Raw genomic sequence first — 14,490 nt, forward strand, 5'->3', positions numbered from 1 at the left:
CATTGGCTTGAAAAACCAGGGCCGTCACAGGTGGTATCAGAGCTCCTAGGTTCGAAAACCTTACGACGACGGGTTTTGGGTGCATATCATGCTTGTGTAGCCATGCTCTATGTGTTTAATTGCTTTTGATAACATGTTGAATATGATCACATGTTTACGTGCTTATGTGGACTTATGTTTAAAAGTTTCTTTAAATGTCTCAGCATGATATATATGGTTGTTTGCTTTAATATATTGTATGTGCTAGTCAATTTTAGTACATTGTATATACTTATAGGTCTCAGCATATTGTATGTGTTTGTTTGTTTTAGCTTGTTGATTCACGCTTGTATGCTTTGCATGATGGTAATGCTTGTTTGCCTTAGCGTGTTACATGTGCTTGTTATTCTTAGCATGATTGTATGATGCTTACATTGATATGCCTTATGTGATTATTTTCTACTTGTGTAAGTACGTAGTCCATTGTTATATTACATGACAACTGCTTATTTTATGTCTTGTTTAGGCATTGCGGGTTGTCCTAGCTTGGTTAGTTGAGATTGATGCTAGGGCATCATCTCTTGGAGTTTTGTGGTGACCTTGATGTGATGACGTCATTGGGGTCTTGTTTCTAAAGCCATGGGACGACGAGCCGGATTGACTCGAGTCCTTCCTTGGGGATTGGGAGATTCATTTTCGTAAGCCTCATGGTGAGGTCCTCACGTTTCTTCTTCTTAGAGTGAAGGTTAGGGATTTGATAGGTACGTTGACCTAGAATTCTTCTTGTCTTGCCTTGGACAGCTCTTACGAGCTTAGGTTGGGGTGTGAGTGTTTTTGTGTAATTAATTACATTAGTGTAACCAATTACTCTCCCTCGTCCTTGGAGACTTGGGATATTCCGTTTAGGGTTCTGATAGGATCCTGTGGAGTTCTCATCGAACTCATTGGCATCTTGAGTTGAGTTCTCTTGTTGGTGTCATGTAATAGTTAGTATTGGGACTATCCATTTCGTCGTTTTATTTTGTGTGGCGTTAGGATTCCACTGTGTGTTGGGGCCAGTCATGGGAAAGACTTGTAAGCTCTTTGTTGTATCCTTGTTGGTGTATCTAAACTCTATCTAGTGTATTTATGCTTAGTATGCTTGTCTTGTGTGTGCGGATTTCATTTTTGTATACTTGTGCCATGTATACTTGTCTTGTGCGTATGTGTTTAGCTTAGTATACTTATGTTTGTATACTTGATTTATGAGTACTCTATACATATATCTTATACTTGTGTATGTATGCTAGATATTGCTTATCCCGTTTAACATGATTTAGTATACTTGTGAGCATGTGTACTTGAATGTCGTGTATCATGTTTTAATACGGTTTAGTGTACTTGAGCATGTATACTTGTATGTCATAGTTCATTTCAATTGCATGAGTAGCTTAGGATGATCCCTGAGTCTTACTTTGACATAGACGTTAGGTGGCATGAGCCCCTTTAACATATTTTACCTTAAGGTGATAGAATTGTAAAATGTTAGGTCGATGCATGCTCATCTCCTACAAGTAGCTTTATGTTACTCACCCACGTAGTGGGAATATTTTTCAGGTACCGGGATCAAGATTCGGGATTCACATCATGATTAGATGATTTGTAGACTTGAAGTTCTCATTTCTTGTAAATGTTGGCTTGAAATGCCATTTATAACTTTAAATGTCAAAATGTGTAAATTTGATTTTATTTTTGTAATGTGTACATAAGTACACTCCTTACAATGTATTTGACATGTATGAGATGAGGCCATAGGCCAATGACATTTAATTTGTATCCTATGTAACTTTTAACTTCATGAAATATTATGAAAATATTGAAAAATGCCGAATCATTGTTTCACTATGCTTGCATCGGGTGTGGGAATTCCATTTTTATTCTTTTATAAGGTCTTATAAATCATGTTTGAAGTGTGGCTAAGGGTCAAACGGTAATTTGAAATCATTTGTTAATTTTGGTTTTCAAATTTCCCTTTTCTTGTTCATTTTTGCCTTTTTACCCATTAGGGGGTCGGATTTTGCATCGGTGGTATTTTTAAGCCATGGACCATTGTAGCACGTCCTAATAGGTAAGTTACGTTTGTGTGCATGGTCGTTTTCAGGCAAACCTTCTTCTTTGGTGAAATGAGCCTCCTATGGACTCATTTTGAAACTTTGTTTCCTAATCTGATCTAGGGGCTTTCTAGGCTTGTCACATCAGTTTCATTTTCTTCTTTCGACATGGTCGCTTAGAAAATGTGATTTTAGGGGGGGGTTTTTCTTTGTGTTTTTCCAAAAAATGCCAGCTTGGTACCAGAAATCCCTCACAAAGTTCAGTTTTCAGTTTTGCAATGTTGCAGCTTTTTTACCCTCACTACCAGATTTCGTGGAGGAGCATTTTGGGCATTTTACAGTGAGTTTTTTTTTCATTTTCTCTCACTTAACTGGGTAGAAAATTTGATTTCAGGAGGGGTTTCTTTTTCGTGTTTTTTCAGAAAAATTCATCTTCTAGCCCGTTTTTGCTCTCAGTTGCGGGCAGATTCTGAAAACAAATCTTGTAGCAGCTTTTTGGACTTTCTTGATCTATGCTGATCTAGGGGGCATTTTAGGGATTTTACAGTGTGTTTTTTTTGTTTCCTTCTATGTGGCGAGGTAGAAAACGTGATTTTAAGAGGGGTTTCTTCTTTGTGTTTTTCTAGAAAAACTCATTTGAGGGTCCGTTTTTAGCCTCAGTTCTGAGAAAAAAATCAAATGTTACTTGCTGTAAAAACACTATTCCTGCCCAGATTTCTTACCCGGAAAATAAGTTGATTTTTTTGAAACTTTGAGACTTCATATCTTCATCATCCGGACTCCAAATCAAATGATTTTTGAGTCTAAGTTTATTAGTTTTTGCTGGTCTATATAACGGTATGCACGGTTACATCAAATTATATCTGAAAATACCATTTTACCCCTTGTAAAGTACCATTGCCGCATTGATTTCAAACCCAAAAGTTTGATTTTATGAAACTTTGGAGTTTCACATTTTCTTCATCCGGACTCCGAATCAACTGATTCTTGAGTCCATCTTGATTAGTTTTTTGTTGTCCTTCCAGCGGTGTACTCGGTGGCACCTAAGTCCACAGTTTTTAGAAATGACTATTTTGCCCCTGGGGGCTTATTTGTCATATTTTTGGTCTTTTGCTTCCGCATCAGTTCTCATTGAGTTCCACGACCTCATGGAAGGTCACTTTGACTTCTTAGAGTCTTGTTTTCCGTTTTCACTTCCGCATTTCGGATTCGTTATCGAGTCAAACTACGGTTTATCACAGAACGCACTGGCTTGAAAAAGCAGGGCCGTCACAGGAATTGTATTAGGCATGTAAAGAACACAGGTCAAATGGAGGGAGATAGATATAAAACTTGCCTTTAGGTTTCAGTTTGAAACCTTGCACCGTCGTCTCTGAGTTTTCTGACGACTGTCGACTACCGTAAAACCTCCTACTGCTCTGGTTTAATCTCATAAGCAATCCCTTCCTTCCTCCTTGGTCCGACCTTTAATCCTCGGCCAAAAACCTAACTAGTTCTCTCTGTTTACTCTCAAGTCTCTCTCTGTTCGTGAATAGGGTTTGCAACCCTAGACAGACGTATACCGTTGTATTTATAGCTTAAATTATTTTAACCTAATTCTTATTATACTATGAGAAGGGAAAAAAAAAAAAAAAAACCAATTGAATTAACAAAATCGGCTATCCCGTGAAACATATAAAACCCTAGAATTATAATGAATAATAAAACTAATTAAATCCAATAAAATAATGGGTTAACTTCAGTTACACCCCTTGAGGTATGTCCAATTTTCAAGGTGACCCCCTCACGTTTGCAAAAATTCAGTCAGACCCCCTGTCAGACATTGTCGGCTGACAATGTCAAATAAGTGAAGGAAATTACTAATCTACCCTTCTTGTCGTTTTCTATATAAGCTTAACCAAACACTTTTTTTGGAAATCCAAATAACTTTATTCTTTTACCCAAACACTCCAGGAAATTATTAGGTAGTCCCGAGACCACCACCTCATATATGGTCTCGGTCAATCATAGGAAGACACGTCAGCAAAAATACAACTCAGTATTGACCAAAAAGATAAATATATGTTTCTCTCCTCCTCACGACGACTTTCTTCTCCGCCGACGAGACCACCGTGTGATCTGTCGGACGCCGACCATCGCTTCTCCCTCTTCAAGAGCAGGTTTGAAAAATCGTAAGGAGGAGAAACACGATCCCCATATCCACCCATCCTCCCTAAGATATTTGCTTCGTTTTGGACTTGGTGGACCACAACATTGAAGCACAGGTTCCCAGAGAGGGTAACAAAAAGTTGCAGATATACATGTGAAATAACACAAATGTTCAGAAAAACTTGGCAAGCAATGCAAGGAATTGAAACATATATAAATATAGTTCAGTATAGATGAAAAATGATACTTTCCAATAAGTTCCACCAGGGAATAAGACCATCAGCGTGGACACATACATTGTAATGAACATCGAACCAGAGCTCGAATACCAATAATCACGTTACAGAATTGCCTTCAAATAGATGAGGTAAAGCATAAACAATGTTGAAGATCGAAAATATCCTATAGAATTCCAAAATGTAATTGTTAAATGAGAAAGTAAAAACTTGATACATAAAAAGCCAAGAAACAAAGAAATATTACCTTAGTTTAAAAATACTTTAGAAAAAACAGAGACAGAAAGAGTTCAAATAACTTTAACTTGCACAAACAAACCGTACACAACTTATGTTTTTTAATAATTGTTCCACCTATTGGCCTACAATTCTTTCCGTGGAAGAACTAGAAGAGAAATCTTCTGGAACGAATTCACAATCGTTGAATTAGTCTTCACCGCCAACTCCTCCGTCACCGAAATCTCATGCCCGGCAATATAGCCATCAGCGCCTCCGGTGAGAGAAATCACGAACCGTGCTCGTGCCCACAGAGGATCTGATCTGATCCACCCATCTAAATCAGAGCCATTGAGAATCATTTATTCCGGGCACTGAAAACGGTAGAGCATGGGGATTGGGCGCTGTCATCGGTGAAGAAGGTGGATGTGTGTGTTTATATACATACATATATATATATATATATATATATATATATATATTGGGAAACTGTCGTATATATATAATATAAACATATATATTATATATAATATAACCCTGTTTGGGTTACAAGCACAGTGTAATTCCAAATTATGTGTAATTCCATATATATCCAAATTAAATGTGATGTATACAATTTAGCCAAACATGATCATTGAAGGGTAATTTGGGCATTATTGTTTACCTTTTTTATGATGTCAGCAAAAAGTCTCTCTGACCAGATTTGACCGTTGACTGAGGGGGGAGACTGATGTGTGTCAGAAAAAGTAAGGGGTCTGACTGAATTTTTACAAACGTGGGGGGTCTCCTTGAAAGTTGGACATACCTCAAGGGGTGTAACTGAAGTTAACCCTAAAATAATTAATTCATTTTCCACATAAGCATACAATAAAGAAAACAAATAATTAAATTAACCCATTAAACAATTAAAACAAATAATGCAATTAAATAAAATAATTAATACAAATAACTCAATTAATTAACAACAAATAAAACAATTAGACAAATAGCCAAATAAACACATAAAGAATGTAAAATTGCAATAAAACCATAAAATCAAAAAAATAAAAATAAAAAATAAAATACCGAGACTATCCTTTTAAAATTAGGAGTATTACAAATGTTATGACAAACTTGATGACCACCAAGATAGTCCAAGGTACTCCAGTTCGGGATCATACTTTAAAAATGATAGGTTTTTTTAAATGAACTTGAGATCTTTGGACACAACTTGGATGGTGAGCTTCAGGTTGACATGATTATCCCCTTATTGCCAGACTTATTCAACTCTTTTAAGGTTAATTATTCAATGAATAAGCTTGAGTACTCACTCGCTGAACTTCTGAATGAGTTGGTAACCTTTAAAGGGATAATCAAAAGTAAGGGTGCATCTATCAACTACACTCAGTCTGTTGGACAATCCACTTCTAGGCCGAAGAGGAGGGGCAAAAAGAAGAAGAATGATGGTGCCCAAACTGTGGTTGTGCCAAACAAAGTGATCCAGAAGGAAAAGGGAAAGAAGAAAGTGTGGGTTGAAGGCAAAGAAAACTGCTTCCATTGCGGTTAACCGAGTCACTGGAAACCTAACTGCCCAACACTTCACATGCAAGGCAAAGGAAAAAGGTATATTCATTGCTGAGGCATGCTATGTGGTTCAATCTATAGATTCCTGGTGTATAGATTCTGAAGCCATTAATCATATTTGCAATTCTTTGCAGGGATTCCAGGAGTCCAAAAGCCTCAATGAAGGAGAGATATATTTGCATATGGGATCTAATGCCAAGGTGGAAGCTAAAGCAGTGGGAGTGGTTCATATGCAGTTTGATAGTGGGAGAAGTCTTATTTTAGAAGATTGTCTTTATTTGCCAAATGTTAGGCACAATTTAATTTCAGTTTTTTCATTGGTTTGCAAAAACTATATTTTTACTTTTGGGAAAACTGTTTTAATTAAATTGAATGGTTGTGTTATAACTTCTGGTGCATTGAAAGATAGTTTATACATTTTAACTCCTAGCTCATATCAAATGCATAATTATGAATTAAATGTAACTTCATCTAGATTGAATGTTAAAAGAAACGCAGTTTCTCCAGACTCATTATATCTTTGGCATTTACGATTGGGTCACATCAATCAAAATAAGATTCAAAGGTTGGTTAAAGAAGATTTATTACCTTATGAGGCAGAAAAGCCTATGCCAACGTGCAAATCCTATATTGAAGGAAAGATGACTCGAATGGCTTTCTCAGCCAAAGGATATAGAGCCAAAGAACAATTAGAGTTGGTGCACACAGATGTATGTGGTCTTATGAACACCCAAGCGAGAAGAGGGTTTGAGTACTTCATCACTTTCATAGATGATTATTCACTTTTTGGATATATTTACCTAATGGGACATAAGTTAGAAGCTTATGGAAAATTCCGTGAGTTTTAGGCGAAAGTGGAGCGTAGATTAAGTAAACTTGTCAAAACACTTCGATCTGATCGAAGAGATGAATACCTCTTGAGGGAGTTCAAGGATCATATGGTCAATGAAAGTATTGTGCATCAGTTATCCGCACCTGACTGCCCCAACAGAATGGAGTGGCAGAAAGGAGAAATAGAACTTTGCTTAACATGGTTAGATCTGTGGCGAGCTTTGCTACATTACCTCTATCATTTTAGGGACCTCTATCATTTTGGGGATTAGCTTTAGAATCAACGATGTACATCTTAAACTATGTTCCGTCCATGTCTGTTTTAGGAACACCATATGAACTGTGGTTTGGACAAACCTAGTTTAAATCACATGCATATATACGGGTGTCCAGCACACGTGCGTAAGAAATAGACAAACAAGTTGGAAGTAAGATCAGATGCATGCATATTTGTTGGCTATCCTAAGGGCACTAGAGGTGGATTATTTTATGATCCCAGGGACGATAAGATTATTGTCAACACTCATGTTGTATACCTGGAGGAGGATTATATTATGAACCACATACCTAGTAGCCGAATAGTGTTAGAGGAGATGGTTTGCACATTAGATATACCCCATATGGACACACCTAATATAAATACTAAGAACAATGAGACATAAAAAATCCCTATTGAAATACTATCATCTAGTACATCGATTCTTGAACTGGTCTTTCGTCATAGTGGCAGGACTATCATCCGACCCGACAAACTAACGCTTTTAGGTGAGGTCTATAAGGCCGTCCCTGATAAGCATGAGTCAGACCCAGTAAGCTATGTGGAAGCGTTGACTGATATAGATGCGAATCATTGGAAAAATGCCATAAAATTAGAGTTGGAATCTATATATTCTAACAAGGTCTGGGGAATTATAGAACTTCCTATTGGGATTCAGCCCATTGGTTGTAAGTGAATCTGCAAACAAAAGAGAGGAATGGATGGGAATGTTGAGACAATCAAAGCTAGACTGGTTGCCAAAGGCTTCACTCAATGTGAAGGTATTGATTATGTGGATACATTCTCACCAGTTGTAATACTTAAATCTATTCGCATTCTTTTGGCCATTAGTGCTCATTATAACTATGAGATATGGCAGATGGATGTTAAGACGGCATTTTAAATGGCTATCTTGAACAAGACATCTACATGAGGCAACAAGACGGTTTCGTGGTAAAAGGTCGTGAGGACTGTATGTGTAAGTTGAATAGGTCTATTTATGGACTTAAGCAAGTTTCACGTACATGGAACATCTGTCTTGATTAGGCAGTCAAATTATTTGGGTTTGAACAAAACGTATTTGAACCTTGCATTTACAATAAAAAAACAGTGTAATGTTATCATGATTCTTGTTTTATATGTTGATGACATCTTACTCACTAGTAATTATGTAGAGGCTTTGTCATCAGTTAAAAGGTGGTTGTTTAATAAATTTAAGATGAAAGATCTTGGAGAAGCAAGCTATATTCTCATGTATGCCATGGTCTGTACCAGACCAGACATCTGTTACTCTGTAAGGATTGTCAGTAAATATCAGTCCAATCCTGGACTTGATCATTGGTCAGCTGTGAAGAATATCTTAAAATACCTTAGAAGAACTAAAAGTCTCATGCTCGTTTATGGAGGTGATGATCTAGTTTCAATCGGATATATGGATTCTGATTTCCAATCGAATCCAGATGCCAAGAGATTTATATCTGGATATGTGCTCAAACTAAATGGAGGGGAAGTTAGTTGGAAGAGTGTGAAGCAAGGTTATACTGCTGACTCAACCATGGAAGTAGAATACATTGCAGCCTCTGAGGCAGCAAAAGAAACTATTTGGTTGAGAAACTTTCTAATTGAATTAGAGCTTGTGGAGCATATAGATCGGCCTATGACGCTTTATTGCGATAATAGTGCGGCTATAGCCCAAACTAAGGACCCAGAATTTCATAAAGGAATAAGACACATTTAGAGGAAACATTATGTGGTTCGTGATATAGTAAAACGAGGAGATATACTTGTGGCCAAGATTGCATCGGAACACAACCTTGCTGATCCATTCACAAAGGCCTTATCGATCAAGATTTTTTATCATCATATGAAAAACATTGGAGTTAGATATGATTCGAATTGGCTATGAGGGCAAGTGGGAGCTGTTGGGATTTGTGTGCCCTAACATAGCAAATTCTTATTTGGATTGTAAAAATCATGGTTCCTTATCTGAATATTATTATTATGGCATTATACAATTGGTGAATGGAATGTATTATTTTTTTAATTCATTATGGAATTGATTGTGTCCACTTGATTATAAGATATATTTATATATGTATGTAATAGCAATTAATACTAAGTTATAAATTAGTAATAAAAAATGGTCCAAAGTCAGTAATTAAAGATGGACATTTAATTAACTATGACTTAAACCGAGTCCACGATAGGTTGAGATATATTGCGAGAGCCGTCGTATGCAATTGCTCTTTATCACAGTCATGACTTTTGACTCTCAAGTATGAAAGGAGTATAGACTCATTTATTAATTAATAATTACTTTGATTTATTCGGCGAATACTTCGAGATCCTTAGACCGGCACTTTGGGTAGTTATGTAATTAATAATTAGAGGGTTATAATATTAATATTTGCATCAGTGCTACTTGTATTTATTTGTATTGATTATGGTTGATCACAAATTAAATTCGAAAACCTTCGTATGTTTTAGACAAAAAAATTTCTATATATATTTATTTAGTAAATTATTATTTTTGTCAAACAAATATTTTATTGTGATCAAGTCGGAAATAATCAAAAGTAACAAAATAATTATATTAATTATGTTATCGGATTGATGGCTTTATAATCCGATAAATAATTATGCATAGAGGGGTCAAAGTGCAACATTGACTTAGAGATTATTTACTATTTAATTGGAGTGCAATTAATTTCTTTTAGTGGAGTAGAAATTAATTTATGAATTAATTGAATTAGGTCCGTGGTTTAATGGGTCAGACCAATTATTAATTTATAGTAGCCAAGAAAATAGTAAGCCCAAGGGATTCTCACCCATAACCCAAGTTGATATTGGAGTCCAATTAGATTTGAGATATGTAAATTAGAGATTGAGAAGAATACATTGTCTTTATCCTTTATTTTTATTTTGCCTATATATACATGGGTCCATGTATATTTTACGGTAGATTGAAAAAGACAAAATACATATATTTTCTCTCTCTAGATTTTTTAGGGTTTGTTTTCTCATTTAAAGGAGGCTACCACAAGCCTTGCCTCCAAGGTCATTTATCAAGGTATATGGGTGATTCCTAAAGGAAAGATCACTACCAAGAAGAAGGATGAAGGATCTTGCTAAGTGATCTACAATAAGTGAGAACATTCACTTTAGAGGAAAGATTTAAAGGTTTACTCAAACCTTTGATGTAAGTATTCAATCTAATAATTGAATGATTCATCATCTCTATTTTTGCATAAAGCTTGTCTCTATGTGATGAATCAAGATCCATGTATAAAAATCCCTCAAAAAGTTTTAAAACTTATATTTTCCTAACGATTGGTACTTTACAATTAGAGAAAAACTAGTTTAAAATTCAAACTATATTTTCTCGAATTCCAATTCTAAGCTAGGAACCAATGCATGCAACTAAACATAACATTAGTGTATTTCTAGCAATGTAATGTACAAATTGTATATGTACTTGTTTCCAAGAATTGAATGAAGGTCGACGATGATTTGCTCCTCTTCTTTAACGAGCTTTCCTCTCTTGATATCCAACCTCAAATAATTCGTCCATCTTAGCCTACAACTCTTTCCACACTGGTTTAAGCCAGCGTGCTTGGGGAGTGATCTCCAACTTCCATGGCCATATATGTGAATGCAATCAAGCAGCTTTTGATCTTCTTCTGGTATCTATGGACCCTTCTGTTGGGATTTGTATGCCCTGACATAGCAAATTCCTGTTTGGATTAAAGTAACATATGTTCCTGACGTATCTGAAATATTTATGATTTATACAATTGGTGAATTTAATGTATTATGTTTCGATTCATTATGGAATTGATAATGTCCACTTGATTACAAGAGATATTTATATATGTATGTGATGGCGATCAATACATGAATATAAATAGTAATCATAAATTGTTCATAGTCGGTAATTATGGATGGACTCATAATTAATTAAGACTTGAACTGGATCCGCATTAGGTTGAGATATATTGTGAGAGCCGTCGTATGCAATTGCTCCCTATTACTGTCATGGCATTTGACTTTTAAGCATGAGCGAAATATAGACTCTTTTATTAATTAGTAATTACTTTAATTTGTTCGGCGGAATCTTCGGAATCCTTAGATCGACACTTTGTGTAATTATGTAATTAATAGTTAAAGGGTTATATTTTCAATATTTGCATCATTGCTACTTGTATTTATTTTGTATTGATTATGGTTGATCACAAAGTAAATTCGAAGGCCTTCGTGTGTTTTTAGACAAAATGATTTATTATATATTTATTTATTTAAATTATTATTTTTGTCAAACAAATGTTTTATTGTGACCGAACCAGAAATAATCAAAGGTACCAAAATAAATATATTAATTAAGTAGTCAGATTGATGGCTTTATTTATCCGATAACTAATTATGCATAGAGGGGTCAAAGTGCAACATTGACTTAGAGGTTATTTATTATTTAATTGGAGTTCAATTAATTTCTTTTAGTGGAGTAGAAATTAATTAATAAATTAATTTAATTGGGTCCATGGACCGGGCCAATTATTAATTCATTGTAGCAAAGAAAATAGTAAGCCCAATAGGATTCTCACTCATAGCCCAACTTAATATTGGAATCCTATTAGATTTGAGTTATGTAAATTAGAGATGGAGAATGATTTATGATTTCCTTTTCTGATTTTTATGTTGTATATATACATGGGTTCATGTATATTTTAAGAGAGACTTTTTGAAGAAAATAAAAATGAATATATATATATATTCCTCTCTCTAGATTGTAAGGTTTGCTTTCTCATCTAATGGAGGCTCCCACAAGCCTAGATTTCCAAGGTCATTCATGTAAGCTTATAGGTGATTCCTAAAGGCAAAACTATTACCAAGAAGATGGAGATCCAAGGAGATAACATCTAACAAAGGGATCTACAGTAAGTGAGAACATTCACTTTAGATGAGAGATCTAAGGTTTACTCAAACCTTTGATGTAAGTATTCAATCTATTAATTGAATGATACATCATATTTTATTTTTGCATAAAACTTGTTTCTATATGATGAATCAAGATCTTTGAATTAAAATCCCTCGAAAAGTTTTTTAAACTTACACATTTCCCAACAGTGGTCTCAGAGCATGGTTTGATTCATTATTAGAGATCATGCTTTATTAAAATTCATCATTCATGGATCCAATTTTAATATGTATATATTTATTTATTGATGTATGTTGATGTATGAATTAATATGTTGATATATATTGATACATGATAATGTATGTATAATTGTGAATGGATGATGATGAGTGTTTAGGCCATGGATGAAGCTTATAGGTATATTGAATGTAATTTTATTTTTGGATGAATGTAATTAAGGCTTTAATTTAGTCGTTTGAAAGTTCAATGATGTATTTTAATTTTTTTCATTGTATTTAAAATTGTAAATATTTATTAAAGCCGTGTAATTTTCATCAAAGAATGCTATGAAGTTTCAAGAAGGTCCAAAAGGGTTAAATTAGGCTTCAATAATTTTCTGGAATTATTCTGAAATTTTTTAGAATTTTTCTGAATTTTTTTGGGCTTAATCTAATTTTCTGGAATTTTTTGGCGGTTTTCCAGTAACTAGTGGATCGCCGCAAGCGAGAGGAATGCCGGAAGATGTCTTGGGATCAGATGCGTCGAGGTACACATTCATATCATGCAACCTGATCACCGGTGGATCAAATCAAGGAGGGAGGAGGTAATCCTACGCGGCGCGGCAATGGTGTAATCAGCACCTAAGGATCCAGCTAGCGCGTGTTCCTCACGAACACGCGCCAGCATATGCAGGTGGTTCAACGCACATGAAGGCGCGTGCCACGCGCCCATTGCTGTCACCGGCGCATGGCAGTACGTGAAAGCATGTGCCACGCGTCTATTGCTAATTCCAGCGCGTGGGGATGCACAATAGCTTCGCCAGGCACGTGCCAGTGCATGTGGGGTCCTCTGGGCACGTTCCAAGCGTCGTTTTGCTTCTCTTAACGCGTACCAGCTTCCTATAGGTGTTTGCAGACTGTTAGAAGACACCTGTACAGCAAGAATAGTATTTAAATGTTAAAAGCTAATTCCATTGGCCATTTAATTTGTTTCTGTCTGTTGTTTAATTATTTATGTGATGTATGGAATAATTAAATACTGATTATTATTGTTCATGCATTGGATCCATAATTTTTTTTATCTAAATGGCTTGATTTATATTAATTACATTATGAAGATAAATTGGATTTGATTGCTAATTAATTTGAGGGCATTTATTGGGAAACGAAAAAAAAAAATTGTAAATTATTTTAGAAAAATGCCTCAAATTAAATATTAGTGAATCATTTAAAATCCAGATATTTTCTAAATTTAATTGAATTAAAATCAAGGCGTTTTGCATCTATTAAATCATGAATTAAAAACCCTAATTATATATAATTAAAAAATTGAGTGGGATCGGGAATTTTTATACATTGCCCCATGGCCTTCGTTATTAAACCATTGTAATTAGATCTTCAAAAATAAGGCCCCATGCATGATTTGAAGAGTCTTAATATTGCAAGAATGGTTGTCTCATGAAAATAAAAATATTAAATGTTCATTGTAATTAGATCTTTAAAAATAAGGCCATACGCATTATTTAAAGAGTCTAGATTATAATGACAAGATATTTAATGTTTTATTTTTTGTTGGAGTATTAATAACGTTATACACTCAATCTAACATCAATAATGTTAGCTCCCCAACGGAGTGGTCTACACTAGGTGATTTTAGAAAGGCTAAACAAAATCGGGAATCATTTCATATGATAGACAAGGCATTGTCTTAAGATATATGAAAATGATGGGATTTGCCTACCAATAGTGATAATGAACTTCGTCAACCGAATAAGTTATTGGCGTATTGATTATCCGATTTTTCATGCAGTGGTTAAGGGACCCACATATTATCATTTTAATGGAAGTGCTCACCTAATAGCAAATGAATCCCAACAATAGTAATAATGAACTCCTCCATCAAGATAAGTTATTGACGTATTGATTGTGTGATTTATTATGCTACGGAGTTGAGGGACCCACATTAATTAAAAGGGAATGTTCACCAATAATGATAATGAAATCTTATTCTATTGAGATTTATTATACTATGTGGTTA

The 14,490-nt window shown here is 35.0% G+C and overlaps 1 pseudogene; it reads right to left on the reverse strand.

The window, feature by feature from the left end:
• The window catches only part of LOC132281470 (transcription factor MYB93-like), a 70,341-nt pseudogene that overhangs the window by 40,935 nt on the left and 14,916 nt on the right, over positions 1-14,490 (reverse strand).

Source organism: Cornus florida, unplaced genomic scaffold (assembly GCF_030987335.1).
Source record: "Cornus florida cultivar Cherokee Brave unplaced genomic scaffold, ASM3098733v1 CherokeeBrave_3.0.0_Hap2_Chr11, whole genome shotgun sequence".
Lineage (NCBI taxonomy): Eukaryota > Viridiplantae > Streptophyta > Magnoliopsida > Cornales > Cornaceae > Cornus > Cornus florida.